Source organism: Telmatherina bonti (genome assembly GCF_933228915.1).
Source record: "Telmatherina bonti genome assembly, chromosome: 12".
Classification (NCBI taxonomy): domain Eukaryota; kingdom Metazoa; phylum Chordata; class Actinopteri; order Atheriniformes; family Telmatherinidae; genus Telmatherina; species Telmatherina bonti.
In genome coordinates, this window is record NC_136610.1 from 24,296,684 (window position 1) to 24,311,163 (window position 14,480).

The following is a 14,480-nucleotide window of genomic DNA, read 5'->3' on the forward strand; positions in this document are numbered from 1 at the left end:
GGTTAGCTCCAAGGCAGAGGTAAAAAAAATATGCTAATGCACCTTTCCTCCAATGTGTACACAGTTAAACCTTGATAGAGAACAGGTTACCCCAGTGGACTGATTTTTAAGTTGTAACTGTCACCCTAATGCATCTTTCTAAAAAGTGATTGATGTATGGTGTTATCATCCTCGGTGGCATTATAAAGAGGGCTAGTGGCAGTCTCAATGCACTCCTCATTTTTAACAAACAGGGACAGCGCATAGCTGGAAGCTGTCGACTTGTTGGTCTCTATCTGACATTAATGCATTTCTTAGCCAGCTAAAAGTGCTCACTCAATATCTAACCTCAGTTTATTTTTTTCTTTTTTGCTCTCATTGTCCAAAGGAGACTGTTTAAACAATAAGTAACAAGGAAATTGATGACACAACGACAATAACATTTGTCAGTGAAACACTTTTCCACCCAGCCTGTAAATAATTAAGTTGCAGAGGCAACCAGTCAAGAGAGCTACATGTGGAAATTGGTTGTGCAAAGTGACAATTATCATCAGGACACATGTGGTTTACAGGATACGACTGGAAGGTTTGTCTACGTAGCGTTTCTCATTGCAATACAGCCGTGTTAGTAAGTCTCACAGATCAAAGTGATCTGGGGATGCTATTTTCTTAATTGTCATAGTTCATGTTAAGTATTTGTTAAATGTTTCAAGAGCCCCCTCACCGGAGCTTCTAAATCAAGGAGAATGAGTTAATGTGTCAGTGAAAATTTTTGAAGGAAGTTTGAAGTCGTTTAGAAGAGGAAAAACATGAGAAGATAAACATCTGAACAAGGAGTCACAGTTGTGAGTTTAGTATTTAGGAAAATTAATCAAGATACATCTAGTTGCTTGTACTAATCATTATTACATTTTATTTTACTCTATTTTCAAGAATATTTGAAGATGGATGGAAAAAAAAATCTCACATAATCACAAAAATACTTACAAGAATTGACAAGTGTGGACTCTTTAAAAATAAGACCAGGAAATGAGTAACTTCTCAATTTCTTTGAAGATGAATTTAATCAAAAATAAATCAGTCGTTCTTTGAAACAATCTAATTCCCAGTGACTCTGGGAGTAGGCTAAGGGTACTGAACCTTCAGCCTAGATGAACATCCCTCGAACCCTCCGTTCAAGCTCAGTCGATGATGCAATTCAATGCAAGTCAATATTTTTTGGGGATTTCACTGAAATTACCGTGCATGTCTTACAGGGTCAACATACTCAAAAAATCCTCAGCTTTCCCTGACTGTGAACGCCACATTCTCCCTTCCGCCCGCTGCAGTTTGGTAATGGAAATGTATTCCTCTCACGGGCTGAGACGGAATATCATACAGGTCATATCGGTCTTGTGATCTGGCAGCTATTAATAATCATAGTGCTCAAAAAAAAAAAAACTAGACTTGCATATAGTCGGTCGCATTAATAAGTGATAGCTATGATCCAATTAAAAGGCCTTGCAAAGGAAGCTTTCTCAGAGTGTCCTCATAGAATCTTTTTTTGAAGACACACAGGCCTGTAAATAATCAAGCCCGGGGCAATCCCGCCCTCGGTACCCAGGAGATGCAGGCTGTGTCAACAGCGTGGCACTGTGCTGTCACCACATATCACTCCTGAGCCTTCTCACAGCTCTCAGCCGTGTGAAAACACCGCAGCCCTTATCTTTTCCCTCCTTACTATGGCACCATGTTAGCCGTAGAGCACACAGACTGGAGCCAGCCATACAGATTTTCATTTTCCCTCTCTCTCCTCTTTTTTTTTTATCCAACACAATGTTTGCCTGCTCAGTTTGGCTTCCTTTCTGAAATGTTTGAGCTCTGCAAAAACAATTTAAATCTCTTAAATGGAGGGAACCGAATTGTAGATACAGAAAACAGAACACATACCCTCGTGTTATCATTAGTCATGACAACATTTAAAATAAAATGCATGAACATTGTTCTGACTGCAGAACAATATTAATACACAGCCAGTTGTCCTTATATCCCTTTGAGATGTAGCGATATAAGCATTTCACTGTTCTTGCATCATCACAAAACATGTGAAAACAGGATTTAACTAAATGATCAGACTCTACATAACCAGCATAAAATCAGCCATGCCACTGGAAATAGGTGAGTGACCGACTAACTCTTTTGCCCAGTTCGTCACATGCTTGCATCTGGTCAACTGGCTTGGCTTTTCAGCTCAGCCAATTTCTTCTTAGCATTGTTTTTAGATGCAAAACCATCTCATAATCTTCAGCAGAAGTCTCCCAAAGTCTGAAATTGACAGTATGAAACCACAGCAACATGTCCTTTGATGGTGTCACTGCTGTTGCGGCATTCATCACCTTGGTAACACAGTAAATAGAGGAGAAGCTTGGTGCAAAACGAGGAGGTGTTAACCTTGTCAGAGGATGACAATGAAACCAGGGTTTTGTAAACACAACAAATCAGTTCTGTTTCCCAAACAAGCAAACTATCAAAAAGAACAAAAAAAAAAAAAAAAGAAACAAAACTGAAAGGATAGTCAAACAGTTGCTGTCACATGCATGATATAATTTTACACTCACATAATCTGATCTTCACTGCATTCAAATTTTTTAACCTTTCCCAGTCTTTATTAATTGCTGATAACTGCAAAAAGAGAAATGCAGCAGACTGGACTCTTTACAAAATGTCAGGATATGTCAAATTAGGAGTAAGAACATGTTTTAGTAACACGTTTCCTGCTTTTACTGGATACTTAATCATCTGTATGCTGTGCACAGACTGATCCCAGAAAAACTCAGAGATGCGTGGCCTTGGATGAAAATTCATGTGACTTACTATCATTAGTGAAAGGCACAAGCTCACAGCGTTTAGCTTTGTGCCCGGGGCGTCGCGATGCCCTAAAACATGAACAACAGTGTGCATAGAAGAGGCTGTGACCTTCATATAGAGAATTCTCCAGAACAATACGACCGATGGAACAAAATTATGTTAATTAGGAAATAAACTCATTCTGTCTCACACCAGTCCAGCTACTGGTCTGCCAGTCTCTTCTCCACCAACTTATTACCACCTCATAACTTCCACTCAATTAGGCATGTTGGCCTAACTTTAAAAAGTCTGATCAGCGACAATGCTGCGTACACCATCACTGACAGCCCTTGTACTTATTAGTTCTGATTGGTTTGTGGGTAATGCAACCTCATGCTGAATGAACTGTCAAGCATAACATCATGTTTATTTATTCATGGTCACATCATTAGCATTTATTATGTTCCAAACAATGAAAACAAGTGTCACTCGACACTGACTGTCATGTCATTTCTTTTGGTTTGGAGTTGCTAGATGATCTTATTTTTTTCTTTTTGGTGTTCAATAGTTGCAAGAAATTTAAAAGAGAAGGTAAATGGTTGGATAGAAAGTTTCTGATAGCATATACTGCAAAGTAAATCTTGGATGAGCTTGTTGCACAAACTAAATGCTGTCTTCGTCACCAGATGACCACAGTCCAATAGACTTACTGTGTCAGTATTTGGATCAAGTAAACGCCTGGATGAGGAAGAATTTTCTTCAATTAAATGAAGACAAAACTGAGATTTTTCTGTTTGGTAGCAAAAAGAAGAGGATCAGCATTGGTAAACACTTGGAGACTCGAGCTCTCAAAACTACCAATCAAGTCTGTAACCTTGGAGTGTTGATAGACTCAGATCTGACTTTCAGCAGCCACATCAAAGCTGTCACTAAGACAGAATTTTACCAACTGAGAAACATCAACAGAATTAAAAGTTTAGTCTCCCAGAAAGACCAGGAGAAACTCATCCATGCATTCATCTCCAGCAGACTGGATCACTGTTAACGGTCTTTTAACAGGACTTCCTAAAAAGAGCATTAAACATCTGCAGCTCATCCAGAATGCTGCTGCTAAAGCTTTAACCAGAACTAAGAGTTCTGAACACATCCCACCAGTTTTAAAATCTTTACACTGGCTTCCAGTCAATCACAGGATAGATTTCCAAACCCTGCTTATTGTTTACAAATCCTAGAATGGTTTAGGCCCAGAATACATCTGTGATATGTTCAGAGAATATAAACCAAGCAGAGCTCTTCGATCCAAAGACTCGGGTCAACGAGTCCAGACCAGAGTCCAGACCAGAGTCCAGACCGAACATGGAGAAGCAGCATGTAGCGGTTAAGCTGCAAACAAGTGGAACAAACTGCCAGTGCAGATTAAAGTTTCACCAAATGTAGAAACTTTTAAATCCAGGTTAAAAACATTTCTTTTCTCATGTATCTATGCATGACATCTGCACAGTAACTTTTAATTAAAACTGCTTCTAATTATTTTATTGTAATTTATGATTTTATTGTGATTTTGCTATTTGTATTTTCTTTTATGCTTTATTTCAGTAATGCTTTTAATGTTTCATGTGAAGCACTTTGGACTGGCGAGCTGTCCAGGGTGTACTCTGCCTTTCGCCCAAGTGCTGGGATAGGCTCCAGCCACCCCGCGACCTTGGATTGGATTAAGCGGTTGGGAAAATGAATGAATGAATGAATGTAAAGCACTTTGAATTGTCTTGTACATGAAAGGTACTATACAAATAAACTTGCCTTGCCTTGCTTTTTTTCCTCTCTTTTTTTTTTTAAAAAAGAACTGCACATACATTTATTTGATACAGTTGCACAACACAATGCCATCATCTCCCAGATAAGATTTTTATTTTTCCCAAGGTTATCTCACTCATGATTCTTTTACCTTTTACACTTTTTGATGTCAAGGATGACAGTGCTGCAAACCCCATGCTTTCTACAACTGAATCAGTTAAACCTGAACTGTATGAAGGTTTGAGGTTAATTAAAACATATGAATTACCTACTTCCCTTTGTCTATGTTCTAAACTTCATGTGAATCCATACGTAACACACAATTAACAGAATTTCTAGTGAACTTCAGCAGATTTTTACAGTGAGGTCACCAATTAAGATAATTCAACATCTTGAATCCTTCCTGCTGAAGCTCTTGCAGAAACAGGAAAAGTCTGTCGTGGTTTGGACTTTTTGTGTCTTTTTAGTTCCGGATTCCTGTTTTATCTTGTAGTTTTCCCTGTTTAGTTCCCTTTTGTCTTGTTTCTGTTTTGCTTCCCCATTCATTAGATTCGCCTGGACTCAGTTAAGTCATTGTGTCTTGTTGTGTTTCTGTCTGTACCTATAGCCCTTGGTTTCAGTTCTGTTTGCTCGTTCATCGTGTTAGCCTATCTGTAGTTGCCTGTTTTGTCTCTGTCTTGTTTTCTGTTTAGTGTAGGTCAGTTTAAAGATTGAAAACCTTTTCCTGCAACTCGTCTGCCTCCTGGCATTCTGTCCTGCATTTGGGCCCACACCACCAACCGGGACAAAGTCAGTCTGATGCTGACTCTTTTCTTATCTCTTGTTCTGTATCTTTTGCTCTCATACTTCCTTCCTCTTGTGTTAGGATGACAAACAGAATGGTGTTTGTGATACCAGCCAATCAGCTGATGGTGATGGCATATGGTTGACTGGTCACGTGACTTGAACCACACGGGAGGTAAGCGTCCCAAATAACTACAATGTTTTGCATTGAGAGGTACTTATTGTTCATTGCTGTTTTTGTGTGGATCCCTGGCTTGCTGCTCCGCCAAATAAGACTACTCCCTGTGCACTCGACTGTATCTGCTAGTTGGGTGTACAGGTGTTTAATGGGTTTGTTATATTACCCCATTCTCATGAGGATTCCACTTCCCTGATGACTGTCACTGTGGTAGGTAAAGTTAGCTGATTGTGGTCATGTTTCCTGTCCACGCTGGATGTTTACATTTCATTTGCTGTAGTAATGAAGACCTGAGCAGCAGCTGGGTCTGCACCATTTACCACCCAGTTAACCCAGCGGTGACCCGGATGGGCAAATTCTTTTTATTTAAGCATTTCTTAATAGACAATGTTGGTGTGTCACCTTTAAATAAGTAACTTGACAATAATATAATTCCTAGAACAATTTCTTCTGACATTAAGATTCTTTGCAGCTGCTTCAGCGAAATTATGTTTCATCCCACCTTATTGTCCTCCAGTGGAATCTCAGACAGTGTTGCACTTTGCAGACTACAACCTGAATTTTTCTGATCAATTTCACCCTGAAATATCCAAGCATCTTGTTTTTGGCAAATCCTCTCTCCACCAGGAAAAAATTCTCCCCACAGTGCAAGTGGCCAGCTCCTCCTCTGCTGCTCGTCATCAGTCCCCGGGTCATCACTCAGTTGATGGTAAAGGAGTGGACAGACGGATAGCACCCCCGCTCAACAGGCAGCTAACTCCTGCTACCGCAATTGACGCCTCTGGAAATGCTCCTGTTGAGCGTGCCATCAGTAATGCTGCTGCTTTGGTTTCAGACAGCTTTTGATGCTTTGCTTGCACTATATACATTTTTCTCAAGTTGAAAGACCACTGTGATGCCTCGTTGCTACCTTTACCCCACGTAATGTCCCGGACTCTCAACCACCGCTCTTCAGCCCTCCTGTACACCACGATGGCTCATCATGCTGTGATCTCATCCTACAATGTTTTTTTTTTTTTTTTTAATTATGTTTTTTTTTTAATTATAGTTTGTTTGTTTTCTATTGTTAATAATAAAAACTAAGCAAGTTGTTTGTGGGATTTCCTTGATTTCTGCCTTTTAATTGCTTTTAGAATTTTTTGGGTTTATTATTGCATGTATAATAATAATAATAATAATAATAATAATAATAATAATAATAATAATAATAATAATAATAATAATAATAATTTTTATTTATTTTTCTGAGAGCTTGATGTGGTGGTGGTGGCACCCTTCATTGTTGGGATGCCATTCTTCTGATGTGAATTTGGATGTGCATGTACCTGTGCTGTGTATTATGGTGTTGTGCTTTGTGATTGTGTGTATTTTGGTGTGTGTGTTGTGGTCACATTTTCTTTGTATTCCCTTATCTGTCTACTGGTAAAGTTTGCTCTATTTAAAATAGTTTTTTTGGGATTAAACCACTGTTAATAATGAAGATACTGTTTGGATTTGGAGCCTTAGCTTGTTTCACACTTCATATGTATAACAAACCTGAATTCCTTGTAAAATCTAAGAATTACATTGCTGGAAGTTTATTTATTTTTTTGTAGGCCAGAGTTTACAGACTCTCCTTGACTCACCACAATCTAAAAAATTCCTATTGCATGTTTTTTTTTCACGAATCAGCACACATTTAAAACAGGCAAGGTGTTGATATTCAGCTGCTTCTAACAGAGTTATGTTCCATTTAACAGAACTTCACCTGCATGCATAGTTATTCTAAAACTGAATATTGAAGCATAATGGCTGGAATGGAAGTGTAATAGAATAACTTCCCAACTGAAAAAAACTAATATTATTAATATATTCTCAGACTATTTCAAGTGGGTGGTCTGCTTTATTAGAGAAGTCCTTCATGTGATGATAATTGCATACAGTACAGCCAGTGAGGAAACATGTTTCAGATCATGATGAACATTTCTCATATTATTTTTGTCTTTTTTCAGTAAAGGAAAAATAATTTCTGTGATTCCAGTTCAGAAAAGTCTTGGTTTGTGTTGTCAGACAACACAAACCAAGACTTTTCTTGGTCATTTGTGTATCACTGTGTGTGCTTGTGAACTGCCCAGCCATGTATTATTACATAAACTATTCTTCCTCAGTCAATCATCGTCACTTATGTGGTTGTTTCTCCCCCTAAGATTCGCTCAGATAAACACAGCTTCTGTGTTTGTGATTATAGTAACTCTCCACATTAGTAATGGTCAAGCTTTGTATGACTGGACAGAGTATTTAGTTTTAATTACCTGTTCCTGAAAAAAAGTGATGCAGTTCACTTTAAGTCTTATTCCTATAAGTACAGTGGATGAGAACAAATCACTAATCAGAGTAAGCTAGAGAGTCAAACTGCTACTAGTTTAGGGAAAAATCAATACCCATACGGTTCAGTAATATGAAAAAAAAAACATATTAAAAATAATGGTAGAATTAATCAAAACATTGGCAAATAATAGCAGCATCGTGTTAGCTGGATTGTATTATTAAGTTTCCAAAAGCTTCTGAATCTTGGACAAAGTTATTGTCACACCATAATGACAAATGCCATCACTCTGCAGTGTGGTTAGATTTAGGGTTCAGTTTGAACTGAGTCTGCAGTCATTGTATTACGTTATCAGCTGGAGTTGTCTGCAATATGCCTCAACAACAGGACATTTAACATCTTTATAAGTGAAAATGAATGACTAAACATGGTTTAAATGACTAAACATGAGATGGTTATCTTTACATGTGACCAGACTCACTATAAACAGTGTTATAAATAGTGGCCCTGCGATGGACTGGCGACCTGTGCAGGGCCTACCCTGCCTCTCGCCCTATGACTGCTGGGATAGGCTCCAGCTTCCCCGTGACCCTCAATTGGACTAAACAGTTAAGAAAATGAATAAATTAATGCTTTAAATAGTGTACTTTAAAGCTATTCATTTTAATCCTTTCGGTTGCTTTTTCTTTGTTTATCCCTTTTGTTTATTTCCAGTGTAAACATTGTATTTAACATATTAAATCTAATTCCACACCTAAGCACCCTTACAAACATGCATCTCAGTTACAATGAAGATGCTGACTTTTGATGACTCATTTCCCTATAATTAATATCATCCAAGCAAAGAAATAAGAACAAAAAAATAGATGTGAATAATATGTATTTATTGATAGATAATCATCAAGCTGCAGTTCATTAGATGCTGTTTTATGTTTCTGCTTTAATTATTGGCCATGGAAGATGTAACATGATAGGATCTTTAATCACCAGAGACAGAGGCCTCTTTCCAAAGGACACCTTGCTGACATGCTGAGCAAGGAATGTGTCTACAAAGCAGATTCACTGATCTCTATGAGTATATGTGTCACATCACCTTGATAATTAACAAAGGGATGTGTCAATTACAGCAGGGCTATCAGCAAAGCTGTGCCAGCAGGTGAGTTCTCGGGATATGGGGATTTCAGTGGCAGCCCAGGCATCATCACTGCTGTCGGTGAAACGAATATTCATCTCTCCATACTGTGTAGGTGTGGATAGACCACCACCGGCAGCATTATTCCCACAGCAAATATTCAAAAGAGGGCAAATTGGACTCAGTTCAATGGAGCAAGGAGGGCGCTCAGAGAACCTTCCAATGCCTCCATGTGCACATGTGCACTATGTGTTTTCTGTTCGCTCTAAGATAATCTGCATTTTATTAACATTAATCTCACCTAAGACTGGTGGTATGCAGCATTGTTACGTCCCCAGATGGAGTTTGTCCAGGGGAACAAGAGAGGGCAACATTAATACAATCAACCAAACAAATATGCAAAAATAAAAGTTTTACTCATAGATTTAAAGTATAATCACTACTTTTTCACCTAACAATGAAAAGTCCACAAAACTGTGTTTCTTTTGCCACAAATATCTCTGACTGTTTGTCCTGCAGGTTTACAGATAATCCAACAGGAATAAGAAAAGTTAAAAAAAACATCTTCAGAGATGTAAGGAAGACCCAGTTAAATGGGAACACATATTCTTTTATCCACTGTACATATTGTTTATAAAATTTGTTTTAGCAGAAAATGAAACGATTGATAGAAATTATGACTTTTTAGGATTCAAACATTTATGTGTATCTTTCTGCAGTTAAAATACATCCCGTGCTGTCTAAAACAATGAGTCCATTTTAGCTTTTTGCCTGCAGGGCTCTAACAGAACTGAAATGCATAATATAGAGTCTATAGGATTAGTCAGTCCTGTGCATATACAGTCCATTGTCTTTTCTTGGGCAGATTTACTGCATTCTTGCCTCACATGCATTTTCCATCCAGCAAATGAAAAAGCAACGAAGTACCGACCCTGTTCCTCGAGTCAAGGATGACCTCATCTGTAGTTCATGCAACCTGTGCTGTCTGTGGATGTTGGGTGCACCACCAGCTTCCTTCCCTTTTCAGTAAAGAAATTGTGGGGGGACATTATGTAGCTTTATACCTGTCTTGATGCATCATTACAGTGCCAGTAGATTAGAGCAGTAGCAGTGTGATGTCATAGTCATCAAACTGCAGGTGGAACAGTATGGGACCCCTTTGCCTTTTCCAATATGTCTAATGAAAAAAAAACAAAAAAAACATGCTTGCTGAGGCATGTGCCCTATTTTAAGGTGCAGTGCAGTTGAGGGTTGAGTATTTATGAAACACAACTTGGATAACATGATACCTTTTGGGGGTGGCAAATCTGTCAAAACTATTAGACTGTGCAGTGCGCTCGCTGAAACTCAGTGAAATCTCCCCATTTATTATTTTAAGTGTTTACATCTTTGACTCCCCAGATCTTCTGTTTATTAATAAACATGAGATGAGTCATTTCATTAGGTACATGGTTTACAGGCTCCCGTACCACTAAGTTGCTGCAGTAACACACAAGTTTAGATTATGTTTAGCTTCAGCAAGAAAAATAACAACCATAACAATCATTCAAACATCATGTTAGGTTTGATTTTTCCCCATAGTGTGGTCATTCTGTGGCAGCAAAGGTAAACCTTTTGAAAGCACTTCTTGATTAGAAAGTGGAGGATGCAAGAATGAAACAAAACAAGAAATATATCAACATAAAATTGACATGTCTTAAGTTGTTTAGATTAAGTTGTTAAATAACATTAGGTGTCAAACTTAATGGCTTCTGCGAATGGTTTTTAAAGCTTTTCCATTTAGAATATATGATACAGTCAAAGTGTGAAATGCAGCATTAGATTGTATAAAAGGTCTGCTCATTCTATAGAATGTTGACCATTTTTAGGCAAAGTATTGAATATGCTTGTTGCATGGTCATTTTAATAAAGTGCCAAAGCATCATAGAGAATTACTAATACAATTTAAGCAAAGTGTAAAATGTGCTAATTGTACATATATGCAACAGCTAATGTGGTTATTTTGATCTTACAGGACCTTCTACACGTGTAATTTTATGTCCCTGATGTTTTGGATCAGACTGCATGAAATGTTCTCAGAAGAAGGGCATGCAGAAATGTCTCATGGTGTACTTCACAACATGCAGGACTTTTCAGAAATAATGCCAACATCACCTTCAAGAAGTGCAATGGGACTAAAATAATAAACAAATACAAGAAATAGGTTAACTCTAAAGAGCCTGCTTGCCAACATGTTAAAACATTCATACTAGTGGATGAACATGCCAAAACCAACATGTTAAAGAACGTTATTTGATGGCTCATTGTTCATGCAAACGTTTGGATGCATTTGATTATTTCTCTGATTTCCAAGCAGGAAACAATTAATCCTACAAACAACGACGACTACTAAGTACAAAGGCAGGAATTTAAAAGTAGTTTATTGGGGTTTTTTTTTTTTTTTTTTTTGGGATTATAAATCAAACCTTAAAAAGGTTCAGGCCCAAAAGAAGTAAAGTCAAGTGAAAATATTTCATCCACGCATATTTATACCTGGTTAGTTCAGTGCAGGTTTCCATGGGAAACAGTCAGCATCATTTTAGTTTATTCTCATTGTGATTTGCTACAAATAAATGAATATAGGCTAAACCCGAGTTACTGGTAAGTATAAACCTAAAAGACAGTGTTTTGTTGAGATATCTCATTCAACTTGTTATTGTTAATTTATCCATTTATTCATATTTGAACTTTTTATCCACTTAGTTTAGAGCCATTTTATAGTTATTGTATAGTTCAAGATGTCATCTATTTGTTCCACCCTTAAATCTAATTTATCCCACTCATGTGGGACCAGTTTAGGTGGCAGTCTGAAGAAAAATGAAGTGACATTTCCCCTCTCCAGACTACAGCTGCAGCACTTTCGGGTTGACACTAATATCCCAAACAGTCAAGAGAAATACATTTTCCAGCAAATGCTGGTGTATCCCTGGGTTTTCACCATGTGGCATTTGTCAGAAACAACACAGACACTGGCAGGTGTCAAACCAATTGAAGGTAACCCCTCCAGCTTGCTTAATATTCGAATTAACCAAAAAAGAGATTTTTTTTTTACAAACACTTTTGATATGCAGTAGGAATCTTCTGGCAAACTTTTAAAGAAGATTTACCTCCAATATGTAAGTTATTTCTGCTCCTGCAAACACTGTGAATCTTTGGCCTGATGTTGCACTTTTGATCCCTGTACCAGAATAGGAAGGAAGCACAGCCTCAATCTTTGCCAGCGACAAAAGGCTTAAGATTTCCAGCTTTGCAAGACTACATGCTCTGTGCTGGCCCCTTGCCAAGCGCTTCAGCCACCGCTGCATTTACTGGCTGTCTGTCCTTCAACTTGATTGATAAGCCATTTTATTCATAGATTCTGTAGTAAAAAGATAATGTTGATCTTTGGACAGACTGTTGGACTGAGAGATAAAGATAAAGTCTTCAAAACGTCAGCATCCCATCTTCATGAACAGTCTTATTACAGAAGATCGTTAACATGTTAGCAATCTGCATTTTTCCAAAACAAAACATTAAGAGCTTTGATATAAAGTCATATAAAGAAATATATATGTGAATGAATAAACAACATATCCCAATCTCTCTTTTTATTGAGGCCAGTTAGCAATGTGCTTTTTGCCTTCTTAAACACAATGGTAACATCAGGGAAAAAAACAAAAAAAAAAAACTGGCATTATCCACAGAGATACAAACCTGGCAGCTCCAGCACTAGTAAGATGAATCCAAGCAGTTTAAAGAGATATCTCTGCTAACACAGTATCATTTGTGCATGATTCAGTGTTGGTAAACATGCACTCATAGTAAATGCATAATGCCATTAAGCTCTTGCACATCAGCTCACATTAAAGCTGAGGGTGCATATACATTAGCATATCTGTTGTCTTGCAATCAGGTGGCTGCATTTCCATATTGAAAGAAAAAGGCTTTTGCATAAACTATTTAATACTTCAGAAACCTTTCCATCGATTTATGGATAAATTATTGTTTTCTTCCTTATAGCAGCTGTCTATGTGCGGGTTTGTTATCATGAAAAGATTACAATTATCTGCAAGCATTTTTATCTGCGATTTAAAAATCTTAAGTAAATATTGGTAGTCCGAGTAATTATGTTGGTAATATTATGAACCAAAATGTTTCCCATTAAATTTTAGAATCTGGTGGCAAATTAGTACCATGTTGAGCTGGAAGCTAAGCATCCTTATCGCTCTTTTTATTTGGTGTGCTATATGCATTATTTTATTCACATGTATTACTTATTTACTTACTTTAATGGATTATATCTTATTTATCTGAAAGAGAAACTGTAACATTAACTAACTTATTTGCACATGAGATGCATCTTAACTCTTGTGTTCATTCTGGGTTACCAGCTTCCCTCTGTGTGTACCACCTATATATTTATATAGGTCAAAAACCTGGCCTGTAAAAATACAGTATCAGCAGAAAAATGTTAAAACATGTAATTTCTTTTATTTATTTTTCACGTATATATCTTTTTTTGTTTTTTGTTTTTTTTTTTACTTGACAAAGCAATTTAAAAAATACAAATTTAACATTGCATGTCATCACAAAATTAATCTTCACACCTGCATAGGTGTGTTACAAAAAAAAGAGTGAGACAGTTCAACACTGTCTGATGTGCGTTAGTTTTAAATACATTTTAAGCATTAAACTATTATATGTTTAATCACCACCGTGTGTTTTTTCATTCAAACAAATACATCTTTGTTATAACTCATTGGGAGTATTATTCAGCTAAAGACCTGGCTGTTTCCCATGTTAAAAGCTGCATCTGTAGGAGAACACAGACTCCTCATTCTCCTTTAGGGGACAACAGTGAGCTGATGCAGTTACCCATCTGAAGTGACAATCCTGACAGAATAAAAGTAATGGTAGCCCTAAACAGTAAGCAATGGATCTGACAAACATTTAGATGCTATCTCCCAGTTACAATGAATAAATGCGCTGCCATTCTTTACACACCAGAGTAGCCAGTGGCAACACCAGCCAGACATGTAATCCCTTTAGACAAGCGAGCACCTCATCAAGCAGAGGCCCAAATCAAAGTAATTGACAAAAAGCAGGGAAATAATGACTACAACTGGATAACCATGGACTTTTTTATGAAAAGAAAGGTTCTAGCTGAGTACCGTCCAGCATAACAACAAAGAAAGCAGCCGTGTAGTGGAAGTTGTGGGGTATAAAATATTAAACTGGGATGTGTCTTGCCATCCATATGACACTGAATGTGTTTCATGACTGTGAAGAGTTGGGAGTCATTTAAAGAGGAACAAAGAGAGCTACAGTTTTGATGCATTTTCTTTTTTTTTTTTTTTTTTTATTTTAATTTTACTCATTTCACTTTGCAAAATCTATACAATCAAGCAGTGTCAGACTAGAATGGCTTTATCTCCACATTCTTTACTTTTAATTTACATGTTTTC